The following is a 14,712-nucleotide window of genomic DNA, read 5'->3' on the forward strand; positions in this document are numbered from 1 at the left end:
AGCCCCATATGTTCAGCATTAAGTCCCAAAGTTGCAGCTCATAGCAACTAAAATAGCAAAGCCTATGCAATTTTAGGCATTAAAGGTTGAGATCTTTAATGTGTTCAATCCTTTACTTAGAATCTTTACTAAGTGTTCTAATGGCAGATCTTTACATCAACAATTCATATCATGTAGAATCCACATTAACACATCCAAACATATATTATTAGCAAAGATTAAACATATACAAATTTTTTTAATGTAAATTGCAAATGCCAATATATCCAAGAATCATATTTCCTGAAAATTTAGTCCTATTTATTGGCCTCCCTATTTAAATCAACAAGAACATTATTCTGAAATAAAAACTAGGTCTTCCGTTAATTTATTCCTTAGATCTCCAGTTAAAGATTTGAAGAACTAGAAATCAAAATTAGTGAAGTAATCTTTATTTCATAACCCTTAGAATACTTGGAGAAATTTGTGAAAACACTTCTCTCCTTGATCTTTCCTTTTCTTTTTTTATCATTCTCTTCCTTCTCTAATTCTTCTCTAGGTAGATAGACAATGGCTTTGAGAAAGATTGTAAAAACTTAAAAGTTTCTGTAGCGTTTCTACTCCTTTTTAGTACCATTAAGCCTAAGCTTAGAGATTCTAAATACGTGATTCACTAATTGATTTTAAACATGTTGCTTTTTTGTTATTCAAGCATTGGTTAGAGAAAAAATGGGAAGCATTTGCTTTTTTTTTTTTTTTTGGGAAATTTCTAGGTATTTGAGTTAAAAACCATACTTGAGTGAAAAATTTCCCAACAAAATGTATTGATTCAAAATTTTTCCCCATTTCTACTCTTTGTTCTTCATCTATTAAGGTAAAATCTAAATATCCTTTTGTGTGGATATCAAGAAGAGAAAAAATTGTTTTTGGAGAGATTGCAAAGGATTCCACATGAAGATGGTGAGAAGCCGGGTTTCCTAAGGTACCAAACAAGTAGTCTAGGAGAGAATTGGACAAGGCAAAACCTTGCACTTGATATTTTCTTTATACTGGATTATACAATTGTGATTGGCCTGTGGTTTTATCTTTTTGGAGATTTTCCATGTTATATTATTGTGTCTTTGTTCCTCTATTGTCCTTTAAATTTATGTTTTAATTTAGTTAGAGAATGAATTTCATATTTGTGATGGAATTCTTATTTCCTATGTTGAGAGTGTTGATTTCATTTGCACGTCACTTGTGTTTTTGTTGAAAAATTGAGAACACCTATTCGTTCCCTCTTGAGGTGCTAATCCATGACTAAGATTTACTTAAATTGGTATCCAAGAGGGTTTTGCTACAAAAATTATTTTCAGTCCTTGAATCTCATTTATAGATCCTCATCTTCTATTGGGAGACCTTATTTAACTGATAAAAATTATTCACATTAGTAAGCGAAAATGAAATATTTTCTCAAAATGCAAAGTGAAAAAATTTGGAACAACATTGAATTTGGTTAGTCTACACCAAAGGTGTTGGACAAAGAAGCTAGACTAACAAATATTATCAACCTAAATTAGAATATGATGGAAGTGAAACTAAAGCAAATTAATGCTATTAGCATGGATGAATTGATGAGGATTGCTACATGCTCTTTTACTAAGGAGGCTTGGGATATCCTCTAAACAACTCATAAAGGAGTTAATGTCATTTAAGTGTCCAAGCTTCAAATGTTGACCTATAGATTCACGACCATTAGAATCTTGATGAACACATCTTTAACTCTAAAGTTGTGAGAAAATTTTTGAAATCTCTAGTGGAAAGATTTAGAGCAAAAGTAATTGTCATTAAATTGTACAATGATGAGAAATCTTTAAAGATGGACGAACATTTTGGTTCTCTCCAAACATCTAAGATGCCTTGAATTACCTAGGAAAGGGAACAAAGTTTCTTTGAATGCTATTAAAGAAGAGTCCCTAAGTATTGAAAGTAAAGATAATGAGAAAATGTCAAAGGAGAAGCGTACTAGTCTTGTTAAAAATTTAGAAAGTAGATGAAATTCATAAAATTCAAGAAAAAAAAAAAATATACTAAAAATAGAGAAACTCAATTGGAAAAAAGAAAAAAAAAAAGTGAAAAAATATGTTAAAAGATAGTTTGAAATTGAATGTTTTAAATATGGGGGGAAGGGTCACATTGCCATCAAATGTCCCTTAAGAAAAGGGCAAGAAGATTATGTGAGTAGCATAGATTGACTCAAAGTCATGTCATTCAAGTGAAAATCATTCGAACGAAAATGATGACTACATCAACTTCACTGCCTTTGTGGAAGTGCCAATGAAGAACCTCAAAGCTTCAAGTGAATCAAGTAGCTTCGATGATGATGAGATGAGTTTTGACACAATTTATCAAACTTTGTACAATGAGTACCTAAGCCTTTAAAAAGAATAGTAAAATGTAATGCTTCCAAAAAGAGTTTAATCAATGAGATAAATATATATATATATTTGCTTGACAAAATTGCGTTTTTATTTTATTTTTTATTTTTATTTTATGAAAATGCTAAAATAAAGAAAAAGAATGATAAATTGAAGTATGAAAATCAAATGTTTTAAAATGAGATGTTTTAGGAAGGAAGAAACACATCCTTGCTCTAAAGGACTTAATGACTTGATTAATTCAAGATGTAAATGTTTTGAAAAATGGGATTAAGATTTGTGGATGAGAATACAACTTCATGTAGTGTAGTGGTAAAACAAATTTATATCAATCTTTGTGAAGAAGAATTTTCCCAGAAAACTTAGACTAAATTGAAATTTCACCATACTCATTGTGACAAAATGGGACTCACTTTTGATAGATGTTATGTAAGATTATTTAATAATTTTCAAAAAAAGTTGACTAACAAAATGAATGAATGTTATACAGTAAAGAATAAAGCATTGAACGGTAATAAGAGAATGTCTACGAATGACTCAAAAATCCCTCATAATGGTGAGTTGAATGAGAGTACTTCTAACGAAAAGATAAAAGTTTCAAATGTTAAACACGTTTAGGTGAAAAAGTATGATCTTAAATGTTTAGCTTTTTACATAGCTCTTAAGCAAATGAATCAAATTCATGGTATTTTGATAGTGGTTAGTCATGTCATATGACTAGTAATAAATCAATTTTTATTAATTTCATTAAATTTGATGGAGGAAATTTGACATTTGGAGATGGTAACATGGCTAGAGTGAAAAGCAAAACCACTATTTGTGCCCCGAGCATTCCTACTCTTGAAGAAGTTTTACATATTAAATGTTTAAAAGCTAACTTAGTAAGCATAAACCAAATACGTGAGAATGAGTTCAATATCTAATTTTTACAAAATTTATGAAAACTGTTTGACTTAAATAGTGCATGTGTGATGATTGGATTAACAACTTCTAACAATTGCTATGTTGTTAGTGAAAGTTTTCTTTTATGCTCTTTTCTTGCATGTGGAAGTTCTAAAATCGAATTCATTGACTTTGGACATCCTAGCTTGGTTTAAAATGAAAAAGGTTGTACCATTGCAAAAATTAGGAGTGATAATGGGAGAGAATTGGATAATGTCAATGCTATTAACATTTTAAAGAATTATGTTCTTCATTTTAGAACCAAACTCATTGACATTAGACATTATTTCGTTCACGCTTTGGTAAAAGACTAAATTGTTTAGTTAGATTATGTACCTACCGAGGGTCAAATAGTTGATATCCATACCAAATCTTTGAATGGTTATAAGTTTTAGTTACTTAGGAACTCTATAGGTTGTGTTCTCAACTAATTGCCTTTAGAGTATGTGTAAGATACTTTTTATGCATACACTTAAGTCTTAGATGTTTTCTTAGGTTTGAAGTGTTTTTGTTGTACTTCATCTTTTTATCTTCGTTGTCATACTTAGTTTTATTCATTAGAAACTCCTCATATCTTTCTCTCTCTATTTTGTCCATAGTTGATGTGTCTATGAGAATGTTTTCCCTATCATCCTTGTAAATGGTTATTTTGATTCATATGATCTTAAAGTTCTCTAAGACAAAAAAATCTTCTTATGTTGATTGATGAGCTTGCTTATAATTTTGATTTGCTTGTATAAATTTCAAGATATTAATATTATTTATTTGAAGTGATTAATAGCTTAAAGGAGTGCCTTGTATTTTCATAAAAGTTAGTGAATGGTTCTTAAAATCTAAATATAATTCTATACCTATTAAATGCGCCTTAAAGGTTGAATTAAGTCACTTGAATCTCCTTGTGAATTTGACTATTACCTCTTGATTGTTTGTCCTCTCTCAACCATAAAAAGTAAAAGGATATTATTTATTTCTTGGAATGGTTGTGGCATCCCCATTACAAAAGTTGGATATCTCTATTGTTGAAAAAGAACGCCTTACTAATCTTAAAATCATAATCATCCTAAGTGTGTTGCCAATACGTTTAAAAATAAAAAAAGAAGATAAAATTCAAAAATTGCATATGTGAAGTGATGTATAATGGTTATTAAAAAAAAAAAAAAAAAAAACACAAGTCAACATACATGTAAATTGATTTTTGGTTCATGGATAATTATAGTCCTATAAGTAGAGGTTATCTATCATTGCTAGTTACATATAGACTTATGAGTGAACTATTTTTAGCTACAAGTTACTTGATAGAGAATTAATAATCTCTTGCTTCTCAACTTTGAATATGATAGTTTAATAAGTTACTTATGTTCAAAGCTTTGATTTTTAGCTCAAAGTAGTCTATTGGTAGTATTTTCAGTCAGTGTGCATCTAAATAATCAAATACTAATTGATTCAAATTTTGTGCCTTATTATTTTTATTTTAATCTTTATTTCATTTTTTTTTATCATCTTGTTTGTTCTTTTTAGAGGTTGTATAGGTTGATATTGTTTTTGTTTTGATTGTTGCTCTTGTTGTTTTATCATTTGTTATGCAATTCCACTAGTTGTATTATTTGTTGAGTTGTGGTTGTAGGTTGTATAGTACCCAAGTTATGAGTTTGATTGAGTGTGTGTGCGCCTGTATGAGAGTAGGTTTGGAGCATACTTATACTAATTTGTGTTGTAAAGGTTTTTTTACCCCTAGAATTGTCAAAAGGAGAGGTTATGATGTATGACAACCCTAGGATGGTTGCCTACACTCAAGGATAGGTGGACTAAGGTTTTATCTTTTTGGGTGTAAGGAGAGGAACAATGAATTAATTTTATGGTAGAGAAAATTCATAAGATAAGAAATAGAGAGAAAGAAGAAACAATGAAGAAAAAATGGAAAACCTTAGAGTCTCACTAAGGCTTTCTAGGAGTCTCGCCTAGAAGAAAATCAATGGAGTCTCACCATTGAGGTTGCAACCTTGCAATAAAAGAAAATATAATAATATTGATATCAATTCATCCCTTTGATTTACATTGATTAGCCTATTTATAGGCTTTTCTAATAAATTCAAAGTCTACTACAACTCTAATAACCTATTATGATTCTAATTCTAATTATAACATCCAAAGTCTACTAGAACTCTAATAACCTATCATGACTCAAATTCTAATTATATTATAACTCAACTAGCTAATCCTAATTAAACTCCAACAAATACCAATCTCAATTCAATTCTAATTAATATTAATCCTACTTAAAGTTTACTTAGGTCTTCTCTTTCTTCCTTGAATAAACTTTAAAAGGTTTTCCCCCATCAATTCCCCCGGCTTGAAAGAACTCGGCTCCGACGAGTTAGATGCTTGATACAATTCATAGAGATTGGGGTTAAGCTTTTGAAAATCTGTTGTCGTAATCCATGTATTTTCAGAGTGTGGTTTGCCTCACCATTTCACTAAAAATTAATGGTATCCACCTTGTCGAGTAGACACAAATTGATCATCAAGAACATACTCGATCTCAGGACGTGGGCTAAGAGTAGGTGGTAATTGAAGGTCCAACTCTTCACTTACATCGTTGTGATGGCCATGGTAGATATACAATTTCCACATTAAATATTGGACTAAAATGCAAGTTTGAAGGGAGCTCTAACAAATAAGCATTCTCACCCAACCGCTTTATACCCGAAATGGACCCATTTTCTTAGCTTTAAGCTTTTGATATGTGCTTAGATGAAATCTTTCTGGTCACTAGATCACCTTCTTGAAACTGAATATATCTTCGATGTGCATCTGCTGCCTCTTTATAGTTCTCATTGTTGATTTTGATTTTTTCTCGTACTTTTTCATGTGTGTCTCGTATATGACGTGCAAATGCATCACCATCTTGGCTAGTGCAAATAGAAGTAGGCAATGGTATAAGATCGACAGGTTGCTTAGGTTTTAACCCATATGCCACTTCAAAAGGTGAGTACCCAGTAGTACGATTAGTGGAACTGTTGAAAGCAAATTCGGCTTGTGGTAAGACATTGTCCAAATTTCTAAATTGATTTCTCACAATGCATCTTAAAAGATTACCAAGGATGCGATTGACAACTTCTGTTTGTCCATTAGTTTGAGGATGAAAAGAACTTGAAATTTTAATTGGGTACCTAGCTTGGCCCACAAGGTTTTTCAAAAATAGCTCATAAACTTGACATCGCGATCAGAAACAATGGATTGTGGTAATCCATGCAATTGAACTACTTCTTTAAAGAACAAGGCAACAACATAAGAAACATCCGAAGCCTTCTTACATGGGATAAAATGTGCCATTTTGGAAAATCTGTCAACCGCAACAAATATAGAATCAAAGCCCCGTTGTGTTCTTGGTAATCCAAGTACAAAAAATCCATGCTCAAGTCTTCCCAAGGTTTGGATGGAATTGGTAACAGTGTATATAACCCTGTATTTTGCTTTGAATATTTTCCTACTTGACATGCTCGACATTGTTTGATAACATTCCAAACATCCTTCTTTAAACTAGGCCAAAAGAAGCGATTTTCCACCAAAGCAATGGTCTTATCTCGTCCAAAATGTCCACCCATTCCACCTCCATGAAGTTCCCATATGACATGATCACGTAGGAAAGTCCTTAGTAAGCATAAACGATTTTTATAAAACAAGTACCCTTCTAAAATCTGGAAATCAATACGTGTTGCTTTTGAACCACTCAAAAGAGAGGAATAAACATCTCCAAAATCAGCATCATTGTCATAGCAATGTTTTAATTCTTCAAATCCAATTGTAGTGGCTGACATGTTTACTAAGAAAAGGGCCTTCCTACTAAGGGCATCAACTACTTTATTTTCAATTCTTGCACAATGCTTTAAATTAAAGGTAAACAGCTGAAGAAAACTACTCCATTTTGCATGTCGAGAGTTAAGCTTCTTTTGAGAATTAAGATATCGCAAGGCTTCATGATCCGAATACAAAACAAATTCCTTATCTTGTTCTTTAAATTCTTCCACTTTTCGAGCCATTAAAGCAAAAATAACTTTAGTTTCCTTGCTCTCATTTTCAAATTGACACATAGTAAGTACCTTTTTTGGTTGTGTTTCTTCCTCCGAATTCTTAATTGGAGGGACTTCTTTCATTGGACGAAGGATCTTCTTACGTCCGTTGTGTATGAGAGCATATGTTGAACTGTTTTATCAAAGAGCCAAGGTTTTCCAAGTAAAATATGACTTACTTTTATGGGTAAGACCTCACACCATACAGACTCTTCAAAGTCCTTACCAAAAAGGAATGTTACTAAGCAACGAAAACTTACCGGGATAGAGGTGTCATTAACCCATGCTACTCTGAATGGAATTGGATGTCTCTTTGCTTTAAGGTTTAGCTTCTCAACAAGTTCTTGCGAAGCTATGTTCAAACCGCTACCTCCATCAATGATCATGGTGCATAATCTCCCTTGGCAAGAAATACGTGTTTAGAAAATGCTAGTACGTCGTCAATCTTCTTCTCCTTTTACCTTTGGGATAGTTAATAATGGTCGTACTACAAGACTATGCCCTTTCGTCATACCATCATAGTAGTCACATTCTTCACTAACTTCATCTTCATTGTAGGTCTCTTCTTTCTTTGAGTAACTCTCCAATTCAGATTCTGGTTCTTCAACACAAAAGTGTAAACCTTTGGTTGGGCATACAACAACATAATGACCATGCCCACCACACTTAAAACATAAAGGAGTCATGTCTACTTTTCTATCTCTAATACTCATTGAAGTTTTACCCTTATTACCATTCTTATGAGCCACATTCGTAGTTTGTTGAGTGTTGCCCTCACCATTCATATGATTAGAAGTTCTGAAGTTTGATGTGCTTAAAGGTTTGCTTGTTGTCCTCTTGGAGAAAGTGCTCCCAATTTGTGAACTTGAACGCCTGAAAACCCGAAATTTGAGGTCTTCTTCTATTTTGAGGGCTAGTTGATAAACATCATCTATGGTATACGTGTGTGCAACTATCATCTCAACTTGAATCTCCATTCGAAGTCCAGCCTTGTAGCGGGCTACAAGTTGAACATCACTTTCCCACACTTGATTTCGAATGCTCAATTCATGGAATTCTTCTGTATATTCTTCAACAGACTTGGTATTATTTAAGAGAAAACAATTTTGTATACATAAGTTGTTCATAATCAATTGGGAGAAAGTGCTCCTTCATCTTCAACTTCATCTCATCCCATGTGTCAATAGGTGGTTGGCTAGTTCTATGAACTTGATTTTCAATATTATGCCACCATAGACATGCTGCTCATTTCAATTTTGCCTTCACAAAACGAACTTTTCTATTTTCGGGCATTGCATACCAATCAAAGTAATCTTCCATTGACATAATCCAATCAAGAAAAGTTGTTGGATTTAGTTCCATAAAATTCAGCAACTTCAAGACGTACCTTTTTAGTCACATGATCATCTAGCTCAAAAAGTCTGGCCCTTCTTTGAGTCCCCATCATAAAATTGTCTTGTTCTTCGCGTGATTGATTTGGCGATTATCTAAATTGATGACTTGCAATTTCCTCTTCAATTGGTCATTTTTCTTGACTCTTTTCTAATAACTTCATGATCTCATCAAGTTTGCTATTTAGTTGTATTATAACATCTTGATGGGATTGTTGTGTGGTTGAAATTTCCTCTAAGCGTATTGTAGCGACATTTTGATTGCTAGAAGTTTTTTTGGAACTCATGCTTGCATAAGTTGCTCTGCCCCTTAATTGCATATGCCTTCAAGCCAAGAACTTTGGCTTTGATACCAAAATTGATGTAGGACAACCCTATGATGGTTGCTTATACTCAAGGGTAGGTGGACTAGGGTTTTATTTTTTTAGGTGTAAGGAAAGAAACAAGGAATTAATTTTATGGTAGAGAAAAGTATAAGATAAGAAATAGAGAGAAAGAAGAAACAATGAAGAAAAGATAGAAAACCTTAGAGTCTCACTAAGGCCTTCTAGGAGTATCACCTACAAGAAAATCAATGGAGTCTCACCATTGAGGGTTGCAACATTGCAATAAAAGAAAATATAATAATATTGATATCAATTCATCCCTTTGATTTACATTGATATTTATAGGCTTTTCTAAGAAATTCAAAGTCTACTAGGACTCTAATAACCTATCATGACTCAAATTCTAATTATATTATAATCCAACTAGGTAATCCTAATTAGACTCCAACAAATACCAATCCTAATTTAATTCTAATTAATATTAATCCTACTTAAAGTTTACTTAGGTCTTCTCTTTCTTCCTTGAATAAACTTTAAAAGGTTTTCCCTCATCATTGTGAGTGTCTTTGTATGTTGGCAATTTTGGGTTAAAATTTTCATTATATATTCACAACCTAGATGCTTCAAATCTTCTATCAAGCTCTTGCCATTTCAAAGATGGTTGCGATTGAAGATAACTAGAATAAATGGTAATTATTTTGAGGTGGTTGATGAATTAAAAAAATTGATTGACCAAGTTTTATATTGCTATATTTTTATTAAAAAAATTAGGGTTGGAAGCTTAAAGAGTGTCAATACCTTTTGTTTTGAACCAATTGGCTAAAGAGTTGATTGCAATATATTAACTGTTAACTAGAATGTTTTAATCTTATATTAGATTGATCAAATATCAATCACATCATATAACACTTTAGGGGTTAAATACACTTTACCCCTTTAACTTTTTATATGTTTTACACTTTACCCCTAACTTATTCAAGAATATCACTTCAACATCATTTACAAAGTCTTCATAAATTATAAGAAGGATTATTCTTTTTTGCATTTTGGTTTGGACATTGGTTCATATTTGGGTAGAAGCAACTTTGAATTAGTAGCCTTAAAGTAGAATTTCCCAAACACTTTGGAAATATGGCAACCACTGGTTTTGATTTTTTTTAAGAAAGACTTTCACATGGTTATAAGTGATTTTTGCATACAATTAGGAAGTGTGGTAAATTGAAACTTGAACAATTGGTGTGGTTTTTTTTTTCTTTTGTTATAGTAGATGATATTAAAGAAAGCCAAAATTTGTGGTGAACAAGAATTCTTATGAAAACTGATGAGAGAAAGGTATCAAGAACAATATAGGTTGTTGTGGGTTGTTAGAGATTTGCTATTCAACTATGATGGGAGATTTCACCATGGATGTTGCAAAAGCTTTTTAGGTCTTGTGAGCAAAATGATAGAGGTCATGGAAGGTGAGGATGGAAGGATAATGTGAATGAGGATCATGCAAAGAGTGGGGAGACCTAGTTTCTTATTTAAAATAAAAGAAGGAGACATGTCCCTATCATATTCAAAGGAGGTTGTGAAAGACATGGTTTCTATAAAAATGGATGATTTAGGTGTGTAGGTTGGGTCCATAAGGAGGTGAGTTCAAATCTAGGTAGCCTCAATTCCTTGGTGTTGTTGCAGTGGAGTGGCGTTAGTAATAAGGAATGAGAAGTGTCAAATAGTGAAACCTAGTCTATAGTAGGCTCTAGTATATTAGAAGCCAAGCTAAGAGCGGTAGAGTAATGGGGGTAGTAACAAGGCTAGTAAGTTGAGAGGCTTAAGGCTTAAGTGGATAAGAAGGATTTTGTTAGGTTGAGGCTTGTAGGCTTAGTGAATAAAGTTAATAGCCCAAAGATGGGCTTTAAAAATTTGGATCGAGCCTTGTTCAATGGTAGAGGGTCTAAATCCTCAAGGGCTGTAATGGATGGAAAGGCTAGTGAGCTAGGAGAGAAAAAAAAAGTCTTCAAAGCCAACTTCAAGAAGCTTTTGGCTATGGCTTCTTCTTTGATACGATGAAGGAGGATGATGCCCATCTATGACATCTTGCTTTGTAGATAAGGCAATTTTGTTAGTCAAGAGGAGCTTGTTGTCTCTTTATGAAGATTAAAATCGTGGAATGTTAAAGGGGTTAATGACAAGGAGAAGCATAAGGTGATTATATCCTTGATAAGAATATAAAAGGCTAATATGGTTTGCTTGGAAAAAAAACTAAGGTACAAGAGATATCATTACAATTGGTGAAAAGTATAGGTGTAGGGAGATTTCTAGAGTGGAGAGTTGTGGAAGCAATGAAGTCATCTAGTGGTATGGTGGTTTTTTAGGAGAGTAGGGTGTTGACGTTATTAGAAATAAAGGGAGAAAAGACATCTATTTTTTTTTTTTTTTTGAAAAAAAAAAAGTTGTAAAGATGGTTTTACCTAGGTAGCCATTCACTAGAGTGTATAAGCTTGTTCATAGGGGAGAGAGATAATTCTTCAACATAATTAAGGTACATTGAAGAATTGTGAGATGATCCTTGGTTTATTAAGGGAGAAGGGGTTTAACATGGTCATATATTTCAAGGAAAATGAAGAATTGATTATAATGTCTTTAGTCTTGAGGAGATTTTTGAAGATTTGAACCCATATGATCTTTACTAATGGAACACATTGTAGTTGGTGTGGGGGCATGAACAACTGATCTATCTCAATAATGGGTAGTTTTCTAACATCAAAAGAGTAGGAGAATCATTTTAGTGGGATATTACAACGTGTTTTGTTAAGGTTGGTTTCTAGTCATTACCTATATTGTTACATGAAGGAGAGGAAAGGGGAAAAACTCCCTTTAGATTTGAGAATATGTGGCTTAAAGTGGAGGTTTCAAATACCTAATTAAAAATTAGTGATTGGATAATACATTTAGAGGCTTTAACAATTTTATTTTGGCTTCCAAATTGAAAGGCTTGAAGATGGACTCAAAAGCTTGGAATCGAGAGGTGTTTAGAAATGTGTCGATCATGAAAGTAGAAGCGTTCAATAAGATAGTTTTTAGAATGCTAAGGAGAGAGAAGCTCCGTTGGTTGAGGCTAAAAGAATGGTTGTAGAAGAGTATGGTAAATGGACAAAGCTAGAAGAAACCTCTTACAAGCAAAATCAAGGAGATATGGTAGAAATGAGACAAAAATTGAATATTCTTCCATAAGATGACAAATATGCATAAAAGAAGAAACTTTATGGCTAGAATAAGAGTGAATGAGGTTTGGTTATCTAGTAAGGAAGAGATCAAAGAGTGGGTGACTAAGTCTTATTGAAGTCCTCTTGTGGAGTCCAGATATTAGAAACCTTATAATAATAGGATGTTCATTGTTTCCTTGGGAGGGGAAAAAGCTAAGAGTTTGATGCCTTTTTTAGAGGTGAAAGTTTTCACTATCCTCTCATCTTTGAATGAGGATACAACCCAAGAGCAAGTGAGTTTACTAAGCCTTTTAGTAACTATGTTGGGATTGAAGAGTTAAGTATTAGAAGTCTTTGAGGAATTCTATAAGAAAGGTGTCTTTGAAAGAAGTTTAAATACTACTTTCTTGGTCTTAATATACTTTCTTGGTCTTAGATTGGTAGAGAACCTATACAAGATACTAGCAAAATCGTTAGCAAATAGACTCAAGAAAATGGTAGGTAGAGTGGCTCTAACTCTTAACATACCTTTGTAGAGGAGAGACAAATTCAGGACATTATTTTTATTGTAAATGAGGCCATTGATTCAAGGTTGAAGAGTTGTTCTAATGGAATTTTATGCAATAAGGCCTATGATAATGTAAATTAGGGTTTCTTGCTTGCAACTTTTAGAAAAAATACTTTTTGGCCAAAAGTGAATTGGGTAGATTAAGTGGTGTATCCTTATAGCTAGATACTTAGAGCTCTTTAGTGGTACTTTTGCCAACTTCTTTCAAAGTTTTAGGAGGTTGAAGTAGATAAACCTTTTTTTCCTTATTTATTCTTTATGGAAATAGAGACATTTAGTTGCTTTCTAAAGAAAGTGAGGGACGAGGGATTATCTCATGTTTTAAGGTGAGAGATAGAGGTAACGAGGGAGTGAGAATGTCTCATTTATTGTTTGTTGACGACACTTTGATTTTTTATGAGGCATGCAAAGATCAAATGATATATCTTAGTTGGATTTAATATGGTTTGAGGCAATTTCTAGGTGAAGTCAATCCAAAAAAGAGTGAATTAATTTCACTTGGAGGTGTTTGAAATGTGAAAGAACTGGTGGTTGTATTAGGGTATAGAGGTTGGATGCTCCAGTCCACATATCTAGGTCTCCATTTGGGAGATTCCTATAAATCTAAAATAGTTTGGGGGTTAACATTCATATTTTTTTTGTTTTAAACATGGTTCCCCTTAATTAGAGTTAGAGGTTTGCATCAAAACAGTTTCAAATAAGACTTGCAATGTATAAGCAAAAAAATGGGGTGGCTAACTTTGATAAAAAGTATCTTGTCTAGTCTTCCCATTTGTTTCATGTCCCTATTTGTCATTCTAAGAAGGATGAGTTTGAGATTGGAAAAGATTCAGAAGGATTTTTGTAAGAAGAAGTATAACACTTAAGAAAAAACCTCACTTAGTGAATTGGTTGAATGTTTGTTCACACTCCTTAACAAGTGTAGTTAGAGGTTTTCATTAAAAGAGGTTTCAAAAGTAAAGAAAATGGGGTGGTTAACTTTGATCAAAAGTACCTTGTCTAGTCTTCCATTTACTTTGTAACCCTATTTGACATTCTAAGAAGAATGATTATGAGATTGGAGATGATTTAAAGGGATTTTTTTTTTAATGAGAAATGACAACATTTGAGAAGCCTTACTTGGTGAATTGATAGAATGTTTATTTATAAAAAAAAAAAAAAAAAAAAAAAAAAAAAAAAAAAAAGGTGAGGTAAGGGTGAATGAGTGGGGTTAGGTGTTTCCATTCAAATCTAGAAACATTTGGGAAAATGTTTTTTGTTGTGCTTATTATATAGAAATACATATGAATATATATAGAACAATTATCTAATAATAGCTTAGAAAATAATGCCTACGATTATGCTATCAAAGATAAATAAAATAAGTAAAAATACTAAGAAAGGAAAAAATCCCAAGAGATTCTATTTATAACTATACAATTGCTACAACTCATATGAGATGAAAAAATTTCAATAATCTGCCCACCCAAGTTGGTAGATTTTTCCAATTTGCAAATTTTCCAATACTCCCCTCAAGCTGAGGGAATAAATATTTTTCATTCCTAATTTGCTTAAGATGGTTTGGAATACTAGTAGGAAGCCCCTTTGTTAGAATATCAACCAACTTTCTATAGGAATATAAGAAGTACAAATCATCCCATTTTCAAATTTCTCTTTTCTAAAATGTTAATCCACTTACATGCTTAGTACGATCATGTTGCACTAGATTGTGTGCAATGTTGATGGCTAACTTATTGTCATAATAGAGTTTCACAAGCTTTTTCCATTTGATTCCAAGGTCACTCAGTAATATCTTGATCCAAAGAAACTCACTGATTTTGTATGTTGTAGC

General features: G+C 32.6%; 1 protein-coding gene across 5 annotated transcripts in view; it reads right to left on the reverse strand.

The window, feature by feature from the left end:
* The window catches only part of LOC117933683 (MADS-box protein AGL42-like), a 37,888-nt gene that overhangs the window by 6,977 nt on the left and 16,199 nt on the right, over positions 1-14,712 (reverse strand). The window lies entirely within an intron of this gene.

This window comes from Vitis riparia, chromosome 16 (genome assembly GCF_004353265.1).
Source record: "Vitis riparia cultivar Riparia Gloire de Montpellier isolate 1030 chromosome 16, EGFV_Vit.rip_1.0, whole genome shotgun sequence".
Classification (NCBI taxonomy): domain Eukaryota; kingdom Viridiplantae; phylum Streptophyta; class Magnoliopsida; order Vitales; family Vitaceae; genus Vitis; species Vitis riparia.